The 15,974-nt window shown below is 32.7% G+C and overlaps 1 protein-coding gene across 1 annotated transcript in view; it reads left to right on the forward strand.

Annotated features, from left to right (window-relative positions):
• Positions 1-1,210: 1,210 nt before the first annotated feature.
• Positions 1,211-15,974, forward strand: part of LOC101897661 (uncharacterized) — a 38,765-nt gene continuing 24,001 nt past the window's right edge. Inside the window, exon 1 of the mRNA XM_059118148.1 lies at positions 1,211-1,658. The gene's annotated coding sequence lies outside the window, so the exon portion shown is untranslated. The remainder of the gene's footprint in view (positions 1,659-15,974) is intronic.

Consider the following 15,974-nt stretch of genomic DNA (forward strand, 5'->3'; position numbering starts at 1 on the left):
ATCTCGTGTAGATGGAAATACTGAGGTGTGCTAGGCCTGAATGGGATCGGATGTTAATTTCGTGTTTTATGAGCTTCATGAATATTCAAAATTTAGACCTTTTGTGGTGGAGGTATCAGAAGGAGTGGACCGATATATCCCATCCTCACGCCAGACCTTGGGTTAATAAAAATATTTTGCTATGTGTAATTTGTAGGCAATCGGACTCTTACATCACATTTTATAAGAGCTATAATTATTTAAAATGTTGACCCTTTGCGGGGGAGGTACTTTATGGACCGATATTGACCATTTTCGCACCTGACCCCGCACTGTGTCAAATATTAGGATATGCAAAGTTGGAGCAAAATCGGATTATCCTTTCTTTTTTTGTGCAGTAAAATATTTTCTTTGAAAATGTTGACATTGTGTGGGGGAGGTACCAGAAGGAGTAGACCGATATTGCCCATCTCCGAACACGATCTAAGTTTGACAATAATATTACGATGTACCAAGTTTGGACCAAATCGGATACTCCCAACACTGTTTGATTTTCTAAAGGTCTAAAAATGTTCTCTAGCAGATTTCTATCAACAGAAAATCTCTCCAAAAAAGTCTTTAAAAGGATAGACTTCTATGAGTTATTACCTCTGTAGAAGACCTTTGGTATATTTTCTATTTACAACGAACCTCTGGAATATCTTCCATCTTCAAAAGATCACTAGGAGGTCTTCAATTTATAATTAATGCTCAAACCAATCAGTAGAATGTCCCTGGAAGTTTTCTATTTCTCCAAGAATTCCGTCAATTAAACATGCCATTTATTTCGAGTGTAAACCTAATGATAATAACAATTAAAATTATAAAGTATATTTAACATTTTTTCATGCAAATCAAAATAACAACAACAACAATGACAAAAAGTCAAAATCACAAAAATTCCTCTCTTTTGAATTTAATTAAATAAACAATACGTCGACGCAGCGTAACAGTAGTAAAACCCTGCTGTCATGATCGCTGTCAAAACACACGAAGGTGATTATGATGACGGCGTTGTGTACGTCGACGTTGGCGCCGTCGTCGATGAACAATAACAAAAATCCCGCAAACACAAAGCCAACGCAGAAAACTTAAACGAACAGGCGGCAACGGGCGATAGCTTTTGCGCGATGCGATACAAAGAAAAACAACAATAACGTTTTCGCCACAAGTAAACAAAAGGCAAAACAGCGATCAGTCGAGAATTGAATGCGGAACGCGGAACGTGTAAACACGGTGTTTGATGAGAAAGAACTGTACGGAGCAAATCAATCGCATACGTTTTATTAAGGCGCTTTAATAAATTCTGTTTTCTGTCAAAGAAAACTTGAACGTAAAAAGAAGGCAATAACAATAATAAAATACAAAATAAATAAGCAAAATCAACAACAACATCATCATCATCGTCATACTATAAAAATAACGTTTGAAAAAATAAAAAAGCATTTAATTTTCGAAAAAAATAAAAGATCTTGAAAACGTAAAATTTTCAGAAATTACTCGAAAATAAACAACAAAAAAAGATAAACGACATAACGGTCTCGAAGTGCTTTAAATAACAGTGATACTTAAGGCCGAAGTAAAAACAGTTGTCTGAACTGTTTGTTTTTTTCTTCAACAAAAAAATTTAAATAAACAAGGTGAATAGTTTATGTTAATTATGTTAAATAATTTACAAATTCAACTCTTTTTGGACTTTAGAATATATATCATATTAAGGAAATATTTTGAGTAAAGGTGAGGGCACATAAGCAGCTTGCCATCATGGCTAGGCATATTAGTGTCAAATTATAAGGGGAAATGACGGCAGGATTCGAGTGCGGCAACTGGCATCCCATTATGATATATCACAAAATATACCATTCGAAGGCTTCATGCTGTTTATGTACTCTCATCTTAAATGATGAAAAATTCAGCTCGCTCATACCATGTTCATATTCAGGAATTTTACCATGGAAATGGGTGTTTATTTCATAAAAATTGTGCCATAAATCATGGTAGAAGAATTCTGGTAGATGCATACATGGTACAATAAAGAGGTAAGGTAGATCTACCAGCTGATTAAATTTTTTTCTAAGTGTGTCCGACTCCTGCCAATTTTGTGTATGTATTTGTTGTTTTTAAAAATAAAAACAAAATATTTTCAAAATCAATGATTGGAAGAAACGTACATTGCAGGACGCACATTAAAGGTAATAGCCATTTTTGCCATGGAATCGGAAGATTGATCAATTTAGATCATATTTTTGACAGAAAATCCAGGCATTTAATACATCTTTCGCGATTTTTAATCAATATTCAAAATAATGAAAAATATTAAATAAATTAGAGCCACTTGTTGCATCCACTTGTCAAAAAATTTTATATATATATTTTAATAAGTTTTCATATGCGACGTCAATCGGAAGACGTTAAAATAAGTTTTTTTTTAACAATTTTTACAAACTTCAATTGTTTTTCATTAAAAATTTTCAATTCCAAAATTAGTTTGACAGTTCATTGTCCCAGCAGCTGTGTCGATGCGACTACCCCTATTCTTCTACCATGACTTAAATTATGAAAAATTCAAATTGTGCCATAAATAGATCATAATAATAGACTTCAATGTAAACATTGTCTGAGCTCCTTTTCAATGCGACTTAGACAGGGGCTGAAAAATTATGGACAACAATAAGAATAAAAGGCAGTAAGGAAAAGTCAAAAGTCGGGAGGGGCCGACCATATGATAACCTACACCACTATGCATATTTAGTAGAGTTCTCGTAACAAAAGAATTCATTTGAAGTAGATCATACCACCTATCAACATTTGGCTATTGAGCAGTTATAATTTGGTTTCAGAGGGAACTAATATATGGGAGGCATATCCAATTCTCAACCGATTTTCACTAAATTTGACGGAAACATTTTTATTTTTTTATTCCAAATATCATTGCTATGGAGTGCATGATATCACTTCGAGAAGGATTATGTATAAATACATATTGGAGCCCAGTTCCACAAAATGGAAACGTACGTCTTGAAATTCACTCCATTTGCGCTGATATTAGCCGTTATTTCCCCAATTGACCCGAAATCGGTTAAAGATATATCTGGGAGCTATATTCAAATCTGAACCGATCTCGATAAAATTGGGCAAAGGTATTTTCGAGCTCTATAAGATATCTGGTACCAAAAATAATTGTTGTCGAATGCATATTACGAATATGGGGTACCTAAACACCAAATCGGATGAAAGATATATATGGGAGCTAAAGCTATATCTGAACCGATTTTCACCAAATTTGATGTACTCGCTTCTAGACTGAATTCGTAGGATGTGGCAAAATTCAGGCCATAGGGACCGATATTGACTATTTGGTGCACAATTAACCCGAAATCGGTAGAAGATATATAAGGGAGCTATATCCAAATCTAAACCGATGTTGATACAATTAGGCAGAGATATTTCTGCATGAGATATCTGATATCAATTATCGTTTTTATGGGGTACATATTACGAATGTGAGGGGCTTGAAAACCCAAATCGGATGAAGCATATATATATATATATGGGAGCTATAGTTATATCTGAACCGATTTTCACCAAATTTGATGTACTCCCTTCTAGACTGAATTCGGTCGGAAGTGTTAAAATTCACTCCATTTTGTTATATGTGGGAGCAATATCAAAATCTGAACCGAAATTTGGCAGAGGTATTTTTGAGATGTATCTGATACCAATTATCCTTGTTGTCGAAATCGGATGAAACATATATAGCTATATCTGAACCGATTTTCACTAAATTTGATGTACTCGCTTCTAGACTGAATTCGGTCGGATGTGCCAAAATTTAGGTCATTTGGACTGACGTTGGTTATTTGGTGCACAATTAACCCGAAATCGGTTGAAGATATATATGGGAGCTATATTTAAATCTGAAGCGATCTTGATAACATTTGGCAGAAGTATTTCCGAGCTGTATCTGATACGAAATATCATTGTTTTCGAATGCATATTACGATATGGGGTACCCAAAGACTAAATCGGATGAAAGATATATATAGGATCTATAGCTATATCTGAACCGATTTTCACCAAATTTGATGTACTTGCTTCTAGACTGAATTCGATCGGATGTTCCAAAATATTGGCCATTTGGTGCACAATTAACCCGAAATCTGTTGAAGATATACATGTTAGCTATATCCGAATATTCGATAAAATTTCTAAAATTCTGATATCAAATATCATTGCTTTCGAATGCATATTACGAATGCTATAGCTATATATGAACCGATTTCCCCCAAAATTAATGTACTTACTTCTAGACTGATATCGGTGTGCCAAAATTCCAGTCATTTGGGCTGATGTTGGATATTATAAAAATATAATAATATTAATAATAACAAATATATGAATAATAACAAATATAATATAGTAAGTATTATAATTTAAATAACTAAAGTTTTACAAAATTAAAAATAAATCCATCCCAAAGTAATACAAAATAACAATAATTATATTATTTTGATTATTATTATTAAAAGCATTAAATTTATTATTATTATTATTATTATTATTACTATTATTATTATTATTATTATTATTATTATTATTATTATTATTATTATTATTATTATTATTATTATTATTATTATTATTATTATTATTATTATTATTATTATTATTATTATTATTATTATTATGTATAAATATATATTGGAGCCCAGTTCCACAAAATGGAAACGTACGTCTTTAAATTCACACCATTTGCGCTGATATTAGCCATTATTTCCCCAATTAACCCGAAATCGGTTAAAGATATATATGGGAGCTATATTCAAATCTGAACCGATTTTGATAATATTTGGCAAAGATATTTCCGAGCTCTATAAAATATCTGGTGTCAAATATCACTGTTGTGGAATGCATATTACAAATATGAGGTACCTAAAGACCAAATCGGATGAAATATATATATGGGAGATATAGCTATATCTGAATCGATTTTCACCAAATTTGATGTACTTGCTTCTAAACTGAATTCGGTCGGATGTTCCAAAATTCAGGTCATTTGGACTGACGTTGGCCATTTGGTGCACAATTAACCCGAAATCGGTTGAAGATATATATGGGAGCTATATTTAAATCTGAAGCGATCTTGATAACATTTGGCAGAAGTATTTCCGAGCTGTATCTGATACGAAATCTCATTGTTTTCGAATGCATATTACGATATGGGGTACCCAAAGACTAAATCGGATGAAAGATATATATAGGATCTATAGCTATATCTGAACCGATTTTCACCAAATTTGATGTACTTGCTTCTAGACTGAATTCGATCGGATGTTCCAAAATATTGGCCATTTGGTGCACAATTAACCCGAAATCTGTTGAAGATATACATGTTAGCTATATCCGAATATTCGATAAAATTTCTAAAATTCTGATATCAAATATCATTGCTTTCGAATGCATATTACGAATGCTATAGCTATATATGAACCGATTTCCCCCAAAATTAATGTACTTACTTCTAGACTGATATCGGTGTGCCAAAATTCCAGTCATTTGGGCTGATGTTGGATATTATAAAAATATAATAATATTAATAATAACAAATATATGAATAATAACAAATATAATATAGTAAGTATTATTATAATTTAAATAACTAAAGTTTTACAAAATTAAAAATAAATCCATCCCAAAGTAATACAAAATAACAATAATTATATTATTTTGATTATTATTATTAAAAGCATTAAATTTATTATTATTATTATTATTATTACTATTATTATTATTATTATTATTATTATTATTATTATTATTATTATTATTATTATTATTATTATTATTATTATTATTATTATTATTATTGTTATTGTTATTATTGTTATTATTATTATTATTATTATTATTATTATTATTATTATTATTATTATTATTATTATTATTATTATTATTATTAAAAGTATAATATTTGTTATTATTATTACTATATTTTAGTATTTTTTTTTTACTTTTCATATTCACTTATTTTATAAAAAAATATGATTTCATTTTTTAACTCAAATCTAAACAATATCCAGCATTTCTTTAACACTTTCTACTATAAACAAACAAAAAACTGCAACATAATGACTCATTTGTTAACTCATTCCAAATTAGTACTTCAAAAAAACAAAGTGGATTATTTGTTGGTATTGAAAAATATTAAAAAAAAACGTTTTCAATGACATGATTAATTGTTGGGTAATTTTTAAATTCTCTCTCATTTGTTTTTGTTTTAATTTCTATTTTGTTATTATTGAATGCATTTGCATGTAGAACAAGAGAGTGTTTGATGTTTTTCGCTCCCCTCCCAGTATCGATTGTGGGTTTTATCGAATTGAAAACATGAAATAAATTAATTAAGTTATAAACAATCAATTGAAAATTGATCAATTACACAAACGAGTTCAGCCACATTGCGAAAGATGTCTGATAAGAAGAAATGGGAAAAGAGAATCTTTGGGGTATTTGAGAAAATGTGTTCCCCAGGCATCGAAAAAAAAGCGGCTTTAGTTATTAGGTCTGGCTGATTATTATACCCTATACCATGGTAGAAGAATACAGTTAGATGCATCTACGCTTGGAAACATTGATACGTGAAAACTTTTTAAATGTTTTTTCAAATATAAGTAGATTTTTATAGATTTTTTTGTTATACGACGTGACTCAGAGGTTATTATAATTCGCGTTTTTCAAAAATTTTTACAAATTTAAATAATTTTTCCTTCAACATTTTCAATTCCAAAATTGGGTTGACAATTCATTGTCCCAGCAGCTGTGTCGATGCTTCTACCATGCCCTACAAAACATATTGGTAAGGGTATTTGTTAGTAACACGGAGAAGAAAGCGAGATAGGCCCATAATTGCTTTTGAGGATCTTAATAATGTCATGTCATAATGTCTTCATAATGCATGTTAGTCCGTCCGTCCGTCTGTCCATGTATTCTTGTAAACAAAACTCAGGTCGCAATTATTATCCGATTGAAATGAAATTTGCTAAACAATATTGGTTTGGCCCAATTGAATTTGGTGAGATTCGGTTCAGATTTAGATATAGCTCCCATATATATCTTAAACCGATTTCCGGTTAATTGTGCCCAAATTGTCATTATCCTGAATTTTGGTACATCCGACCGAATTCAGTCAAGAAGCAAATAAATAAAATTTGGTGTAAATCGGTTCTGATGTAGCTTTAGCTCCCCTATATATGTTTTATCCGATTAGGGGTTTCAAGTCCCTCACATTCGTAATATGCACCCCACAAGAATTATGTTTGGTATCAGATATCAGATACAGCCCGGAAATCCCTCTGCCAAATTGTATCAAGATCGATTCAGATTTAGATATAGCTCTCATATATATCTTCAATCCGATTTCGGGTTAATAGTGCATCAAATGGCCAATACGAGTCCAAATGAGCTGAATTTTGGCACATCCGCCCGAATTCAGTCTAGAAGCAAATACATCAAATTTGCCCGACATTTGACTTTTCCTTACTGGGTTTTTATACCCTCAGCCACATGGCTACAGAGGGTATATATCATTTGATACGGCCAAAAAGTGCCTCATCGAAATAAGGGATTTAGAAACTAGGTCTCTCTGGACCAAATCTGTTTCAGCATATTTGGAGTTGATCTAGCGATGTTCGTCCGTCTGTCTGTCCGGCGCACGATAACTCTCGAAAGGAGTATCCGATTTTATCCAAACTTGGTACATCGTAATATTATTGAGAAACTTAGATCGAGTTCGGAGATGGACAATATCGGTCCACTCCTCCTGGTACCTCTCCCATAAAATGTCAAAATTTTCAAAGAAAATAATGTATTGCACAGAAAGAGAAATGATAATCCGATTTTGCTCCACCTTTGCAAGTCCTAATATTTGCATCAGTTCTAGGTCAGGTGCGAAAATGGACAATATCGGTCCACTTCTTCTGGTACCTTCCCCACAAAGGGTAAAAATTTTGGATTATTCTATTTTGAATATTAAGCTATTTTAAAATATTTCTATCAACAGATAGAGATCGCAAATTTTCTTCTGGTACCTCCACCACAGAAGGTCAAAGTTTTAAATAACCAGAATGATTTTAAAATCCGAAATATGTATTCGGTTAGCTTCCAAGTACACACATCACAATATTTTTATTAAACCAAGGTCCGCTGAGAAAATGGAATATATCGATCCACTAGTTCTGGTGCCTCCACCACAAAGGGTCAACATTCTGAATATTTATGAAGCTCCTAAACTAAGCAATTAACTCCCGATTCCATTCAGACTTAGTACATCACAATATTTCAATCAATACAAAATCTGTCCTTAAGATGGTAAAGATCGGACCATTTCTTCTGGTACCTCCCCCACAATGGGTCAAAGTTTTAAATAACCAGAACGATTATAAAATCTGAAATAAGTATGCAGTTCTCTTCAAAGTACACAAATCTCAATATTTTTATTATTCCAAGGTCTGGTGTGAAGATGGAATATATCAGTTCACTCCTTCCCCACAAAGGGTCAAAATTTTGAATATTCATGAAGCTCATAAAACATGAAATTAACATCCGATTCCTTTCAGACTTAGCACATCTCAATATTTCCATCAATACAAGATCTGTCCTAAAAATAATGGAGATCGCATCATTTCTTCTGGTACCTCCCCCACATAGGGTTCAAGATTTTGAAAAACAAAACGCTCAAAGAAAGCGAAATAAGTATCCAACTCTCTTCGAATTTCACACATTTATATATCAGTCTTAGGTCAGATACGAATTGGTCAATTTTGGCCAACTGCTTCGGAACCTCCCCATAAAAGCTCAACAGTTTGAATAATCATGGCTCAAGGCTGGGGGTATGCATCTGTCGGCAAAACCGACTGATACTATTTTAATTGTTACCCTCAATTAATTGTACCATGGTTTAATCCCTTCGTTATCAATTCCTATGAAAAGCCTAGGTTTATCACGTTTCCACTGAAAACAAGTGGCAAAACAATAGAAAATTTGGCATAACGGACACGAACGTTTTTTTTTTTTCAGTATGCAATGTTTGGAAATATTTGAACGATAGCGAAATTGCACAAACCTGTTAAAATAACTCGCTTGTCAGTTAACCTGATACAGTATCTATATTATATTTATACAATAAATATGTGTATTTATACACATGTATAAATATGTATATATATGGAGGGTGAATATTGCAAAAAAGAAAAATTATTCCAGCCATACCAACTGATAACGTTTTGTAAATAAAAATGTTATAACCAAACACAAGATAAAGGAGTGTCATACCGGGCAAAATATGTGATGGAATGGGGAATGGTTTATATTACAATTGTAATTTGCATCGATCAGAATCACTTAGCAGTATATAATTTAATAAGCAAACGATGTGTCGGGTCTGACATTTCAGACAAATTGCTATTGAATTTTAAATTATATTTTTGAAAAAAAAAAAAATAGAAAATGACATTTGATATATTTTCACACTTTGCTTCGAGGCTAAAAAGTTAATTCTAATATTACACATGTGTTCGGAAGACCATTAAACCCATAATTGTTGATGATGATAATAAGCTATGGACGTTTTTGCATTGGCCATAATCCATGACTACACTGATGAAGATGATTTTTTTTAAATTTTAATTTCTTTATTATGACAACAATTTTATTGAAATTCCCAAACCCAGTGGCAGACAAATTAAAAGGAAATTAGCTATAGATTACATGCAAAAAATAGCGATCAACAGCATGTTGGAGTTTTTGTTTCCCAAATTGATTCCGATGTTCGCCCATGACGACTACTGTAAACTAATTGACCATGAAAATGTTTCTGAGCTACAACTTTTTGTTGTTATTTGAGTAGTTTACTAAAATGATAGGTTTAGATGATAGAGGGAAAGAGAGACAGTTAGAGAGAGAGAGAGAGAGAGAGAGAAAGAGAGTGTGAGAGGCGGAAAGTGACTGGGTAACAATAAAGCCAATAAAAATTGTATTAATTAACACAATAGTGGCATAGTTAGAACAAGTGTTTTGAATAGTTTGAAGACAAGAAATATTAAGAGAGCAATGAAAAGAAGCAAAGGCGGGTTCTTAGTTACAGCAAATTTCATAGGTTTTTCAAAAATTAAATAGTTTTTTTTTTCATTAAAAGGTAATGGAAAATGCATAAGAATAATTTATTTATTAAAATATTGGAAGGTACACATGGGACTAATAACGCATTACAATGAAATTAATATACAGGCATGTCACAGAATGTAAAATCGTTCAAGAGTGAAAACGAAAACGGTTTTAGCTTCTCTAAAAAACGGAAGCGCAAAAATTTTGCGTTTTGATATCACTTTCAAAAAGCAGGGTGAAATTGAAATGTTTAGTGATTTTAACGTAAAAAATAAACAGAAGACACATACATTTAACAGAAAATATTGTATTAACCAAATTCTCTTAGAATGAACATGTTTTTGGAATTTATTTTAAAAAAATCTATTATTTTTCTAATCATGATGAAAAATAATAAAAAGGACTTGCGAGGAACTGGTGGTGGTGATATCAATAAATATGTTTTCAGTGAACACGAGAACAGTTTAATCAGAATTTGCGGATTGTATAAAAGTGTCGATGGAGTTGGTGTAAGCTTTGCGGATTTTGTAAGTGAATTAGACCTCAGTTGTTCTGAAAAAGAAAACTTTGATTCGTCATCATCTACACATATTCCAAGAACTCGAAAATCAAGTCAATTAGTTTTAAGTGAATCTGAAAACGAAGAGCTTAATTTTTCACCCTCAACTTCAAAGCAGACCACTTCGATTTTAAATAAAAAAGATAGACCAAGATCATGCATTCCAGCTGCTTTTAAAAATGTTTCTACATTGGCAATTCATCCAAGAACACCAACAAACTTTGAAGAAAACCGTTCGCGAACACCTATTCAAAAACGACTTAGAAATAAAAGCTTATCGTGTTCTCCGCCATCTACACCAATAAGACAAGTGTCGGGCAGCCTAACAAAAGCAAAACCCACGCCTGCAGTAAAAAGACCCCGGGCAAGAACTCCCTCAAAGCAAGATCTAAATGCGCTTTTAGTTGAGGAAAATTCTCATTTACAAAACTTGGAAAAAATTTGTAAAATTCTAGAAGATAACAGTAAGGAAATGAAAAAACAAACTGAAAAGTTGGACAGACTTTGTAACATCCTGGAAAAAAAGTATGTGGAAGAGCAGTTACATAATATTGAAATGCAAAAGAGAATGCGTGAACGGAACGAAATGAAACTCATGTATCCCTTCTTTTAATGGCTAAATGCCTGCGAATGATACCATAAAGTTGAGAGTACATAAACAGCTTGAAGTCTTCGTATGGCATATTTTGCGGCATATCATAAAGGGGTCTCAGAGCCGCACTCGAATACAGCCGTCGTTTCCCCTTATAATTTGACATTAATATGCCTAGCCATGATGCCAAGCTGCTAATGTACTCTCACCTTTTGTATTATTAATGATATTTAAAGAATGATATTCTAAGTGCAGTCAAGCATATTTTTGTCCCATTTCTATTTTAAACTTAAAACCGTAATAGCGCGTTTATACTATTAAAGATTAAACCACTGTTATAAAATAGGGGGGGGGGGGGGGGTAACCTTGTGTAGAAACATACAGGTGGATGAATCAAAGCTTTGGAACATTGATATGTCAAAAGTTGTAAAATGTTTTTTTTTTCTTTTTTTTAAAAAAAGGTAATATTTTTATATTTTCTAATACTACGTCAATCGAAGGTAGTTAAGATAAGCATTTTTCAAAAACTTTAACGACATTTTTATTTTTAAAATAATTTTTTTTTTTTCAAAATAGATTTAGATTAATATTTTCTTATATTACGCCAATCGGAAGTTTTTATGATATACAATTTTAAACAATTTTTAAAAATTTCAATAATTTTTCATTCAAAATTTTCAATTTCAAAATTGGTTTGACAGTTCATTGTTCCATCAGCAGCGTCAATGCGTCTACCTGTATTCTTCTACCATGGAAAAGACCGATGTGTAGTAGTATGTTTACACCAGAGTTTTTATGGGTGTTTAACCATTTAAATCCACTGGTCTTACTAAATCTGGTAATCTGTAATCGCATTACTACTAGTAATTACTACAAAAGATATCATGGTAGAATTAAGATATTAACCTAATTTACAATAAGTATATATATAGCTCTGAATATTTCTGAAAATTACCCTTTCGAATTAAACTGCATGGAAAAGAGTTCCCCTTCTCTGATTTGTGCATGTACAATGGATTTATGATTATACATTTTGACAGTAGGCGCTGTCAAATGAATAATGATGAAGAAATAATAAACATATGATCACAGCATGTTAGAAGACACAGCTGTTGGTACAATGAACTGTCAAGCCAATATTGAAATTGAAATTTTTGAATGAAAAATTATTCAAATTTAAAAAAAAAATGTTAAAAAATACATACCATAACAACCTCCGATTGGCGTATATAAAAATCCACTTTTTTAAGAAACATTAAAAAGTTTTTGACATATCAATGTTCCCAAGCTTTGATGCATCTACCTGTATTCTTCTACCATGGTACAAAGTTTGCTTTTTAATCCAATCCTGTTCTGTATGGGTGTAAAAGAATTAAGATGGGAATATGTAAAGCGCTTATTTGGTTGGCTTAAGTCATCAGCTGGCTTCTTCGTAGAGAAAGGAGGTTGACTTAGTCCGATTTTTGCCCTAGACTCCATTGTTCGTTTCCGAAGAAGCCAGCCGATGACATAAACCAGCCAAATAAACGATTTATGTGTTCTCACCTTTAGAATTCAGAATCCATTTAAAACGAAGCAAATGAAAAACATCTTCGAAACGAAAAACTTGCGGAAATTCATTGATTGAGTGATTGACCACAATCCAAACGCTAATGCAAACAATATCAGCCATTGAATGATTGATTGAATGTTGCCGGGAAATGGATTGCGTGAGTAAAAATTCGATCGATTTTGCAATGCCGCATGAATGGAATACCATACCCAACGAAAAGGGCACACAATTACAGGCATCTGTTTGGCGAATTTGTTTGTCTGTCGTTTAATTGAAAATTGGTTCAAGTGAATAACAATTGAAGGCATTTTCCGAAAGTCAATGAACATTAATTGATTGAAAATTCTAGAGAAGACATTTACACACACACAAACATGGACACGCTTTTAGAACAGAATCAATTTTGTAAGAATTTAACCGAGAAAAACGAAACAAACGATCCGATAGAAATGAAAATCGATTATCGCTTCACTGAAAGGGGGAAATTGGCATTGTCGGAATATTTCAAAGCCGTGCCGGAAAACTACAAAACATAATTTAACTCGCTTGATAGTAATGGCGTAAAATATAATTTTTTTAATTTTATTTTCTCTCAGAATCGTAAAGATTTATTTTGTTTCCGAGCCGAACAAAAATCTATTTTCCTTGTGGCCAAGTCGTCACTTAACCTCCAAACTATTTTTGCAAAATAAAAACAGTTTTTCTTTTTCATATTAAAAATAACAATTTTTACTTTCGTTTAGTCATATAGTTTTTATTGAAATCTTTATGAACGCCTTTAAATCGTCATGAAGGTTGTATACTTGACGCCCACGGGCAAAGAAAACAAAACAAAACTAGACATTGAATGTAGCAGATGGGTAGACAGACGTCTGTACATATATACAAATAAACTGATGTACATGTTATTAAATAAATTGCCAATTGTATATCTTGCCAAAAAAAAAAAAACGGTATGAACCTGTTTCGATTTCCTTCACTTCTAGTTTTTGCCAGAAGTTTGTTTTTTTTTATTATTTTTTATAAAAAATAAACAGAGAATGAAACCTGCTCTCACTTTGAATTGCCAAAAAAAAATAAACCTCACAAAAAAGATGACATTATGATGTTGCAATGCACTTAACAGTTTTCAATGTCAAATAAATGTACATTGAACTCATCAGACGGTAATTGAATGCTCGGCACTCACTCACTCTCACTGTGGATTTTTTGTGAGTGTATGACTGCATGACTTCTCTGAGAGAAATTGAAATTGTTACGTCTTTCAGTGAGCGTTTCCTATTTGTGTTTTTTTTTTTATTATTATTCATAAGACTAATTTAAGAAAATCGTAAATTTGCATGTCGTGTTGTGCAATTATAATTCGGAATTGTTGTTATAACTATATGTAGCGTACAGGTGCGTACAGTAATGGTCATATAAATGGAAACAGTTGTAACAAAAACAAAGTATATTTTTTCCATGGTTAGGGTTTTATGTTTTTATGCATTTGTTTGTAACATGGAGAAGGAAGCGAGATAGACACATAGTTACTTTTGAAAATCTTCATACAGGATGAGATGAAAAAAACTGCAACCAACTTCAGACTGCTGTTATTTCCAAGCCATTCGTCCGACAGCTGTTAAAATTATTCCAGTGACAGCTCATAGTGTGATTTCTTTATATTTGGCTGGAAAACCACAAGTTGCTATAGTTAGAGCACTCCAGCATTTAAATGTGAAGATACCTTTTGTGTATCGTACCATCGCTCGTTACCGTAATACTGGTAGCTTAGCAGCCCAACGTCAAGGAAGTGGACGGAAGAAAACAGCAACATCAGCAGAAATGGTTCGAAAAGTAAAGAAGCGAATTGATCGAAACCCACGTGGCAGTGGTCGAAAAATGGCTCGTGCGCTGAACATATCGCAATATTCCATTCGGCAAATATTGAAAAATGAGCTCGGGGTAGAGCCATTGAAATTTCAAAAAGTGCAAGAACTTAAAACCGCATCAAAAAGAAAATAGACTGAAAAGAGTTGCTTCACTTGGCCGAAAGTGGTGAACTGCCGAATTTGGTTTCCTCCGATGAGAAAACATTCGTTGCAAACTAATCGTGTTTACTTGCCGAAGAGGTCAGCTGAAAATGTGCACCTTCGGTTCGCCACCAGAACTCAAGCGCCGTCCATGGTGATGGTGTGGGCCGCCATAACAGCCGATGGTTGCTGTGCGCTCGTATGAATCGACCATGGCATTAGAATAAATGCCGAATATTAACGCGAAAATATTCTGGAGGGCGTACTAAAGCACGCAAAGGACACGCAAACATTTTGGCCACAGACCTTGGACATTCCAACAGGACTCAGCACGCGCCACCCAAGAATGGTTACAAAATGAGGTTCCTCCCTTCATTTCCAATGCACAATAGCCACCATAATCCCCGGATACCAATCCGTTGAACTATTGTGTCTGGAGTATTTTGGAAAGTAAGGTTGGCATTGAAAATTGCCAAAGTGTCGATCACCTCAAGCAAGCGCTTTGCCGGGAATGGGCCAAAATACCGCAGAGCAACATTCGGGCAGCGTGTGACGCTTTCATTGGCCATTTGAAGGCCATAAAACGTTAATTTCCGACATTTTTTGCTTTCCTTCAATAAAATTTGAAAAAATGTAAAAATTATGGCGTTTGCGTTTGTTGCAGTTTTTTTTATCTCAACCCGTATAATAAGAAAGTCAGTTATCGATACGAAAAAAAGAGGTCATAAATATCGATAAAAATGTATGACCCGTTCTTATATCTTTCCTTTATAGTCCACTTTTGTTATCCCTTACTTTAGAAGAAGTGAAGGATAAAGTTCACATTATCGGGGTCTCATAGTTACATCTTTCCTTTGAAATATGTGCATTCTTTACAGAGATATGGCAGGCTTTTGTAAAAGTAACTGGTAGTCACTGCAGTTTTTTCACAATGGCTTCTTCATTTTATTTTAAAAATAATAAACAAAACGAATTCGTAATTTATAATACAGTTCTTCAATATAAAATAAACGATTAGCGATATTCATTTTTTATATAAATAAATTTAGCTATTATTGCCATATTATCAATAAAAAAATA

This window comes from Musca domestica, unplaced genomic scaffold, assembly GCF_030504385.1.
Source record: "Musca domestica strain aabys unplaced genomic scaffold, Musca_domestica.polishedcontigs.V.1.1 12, whole genome shotgun sequence".
NCBI lineage: Eukaryota > Metazoa > Arthropoda > Insecta > Diptera > Muscidae > Musca > Musca domestica.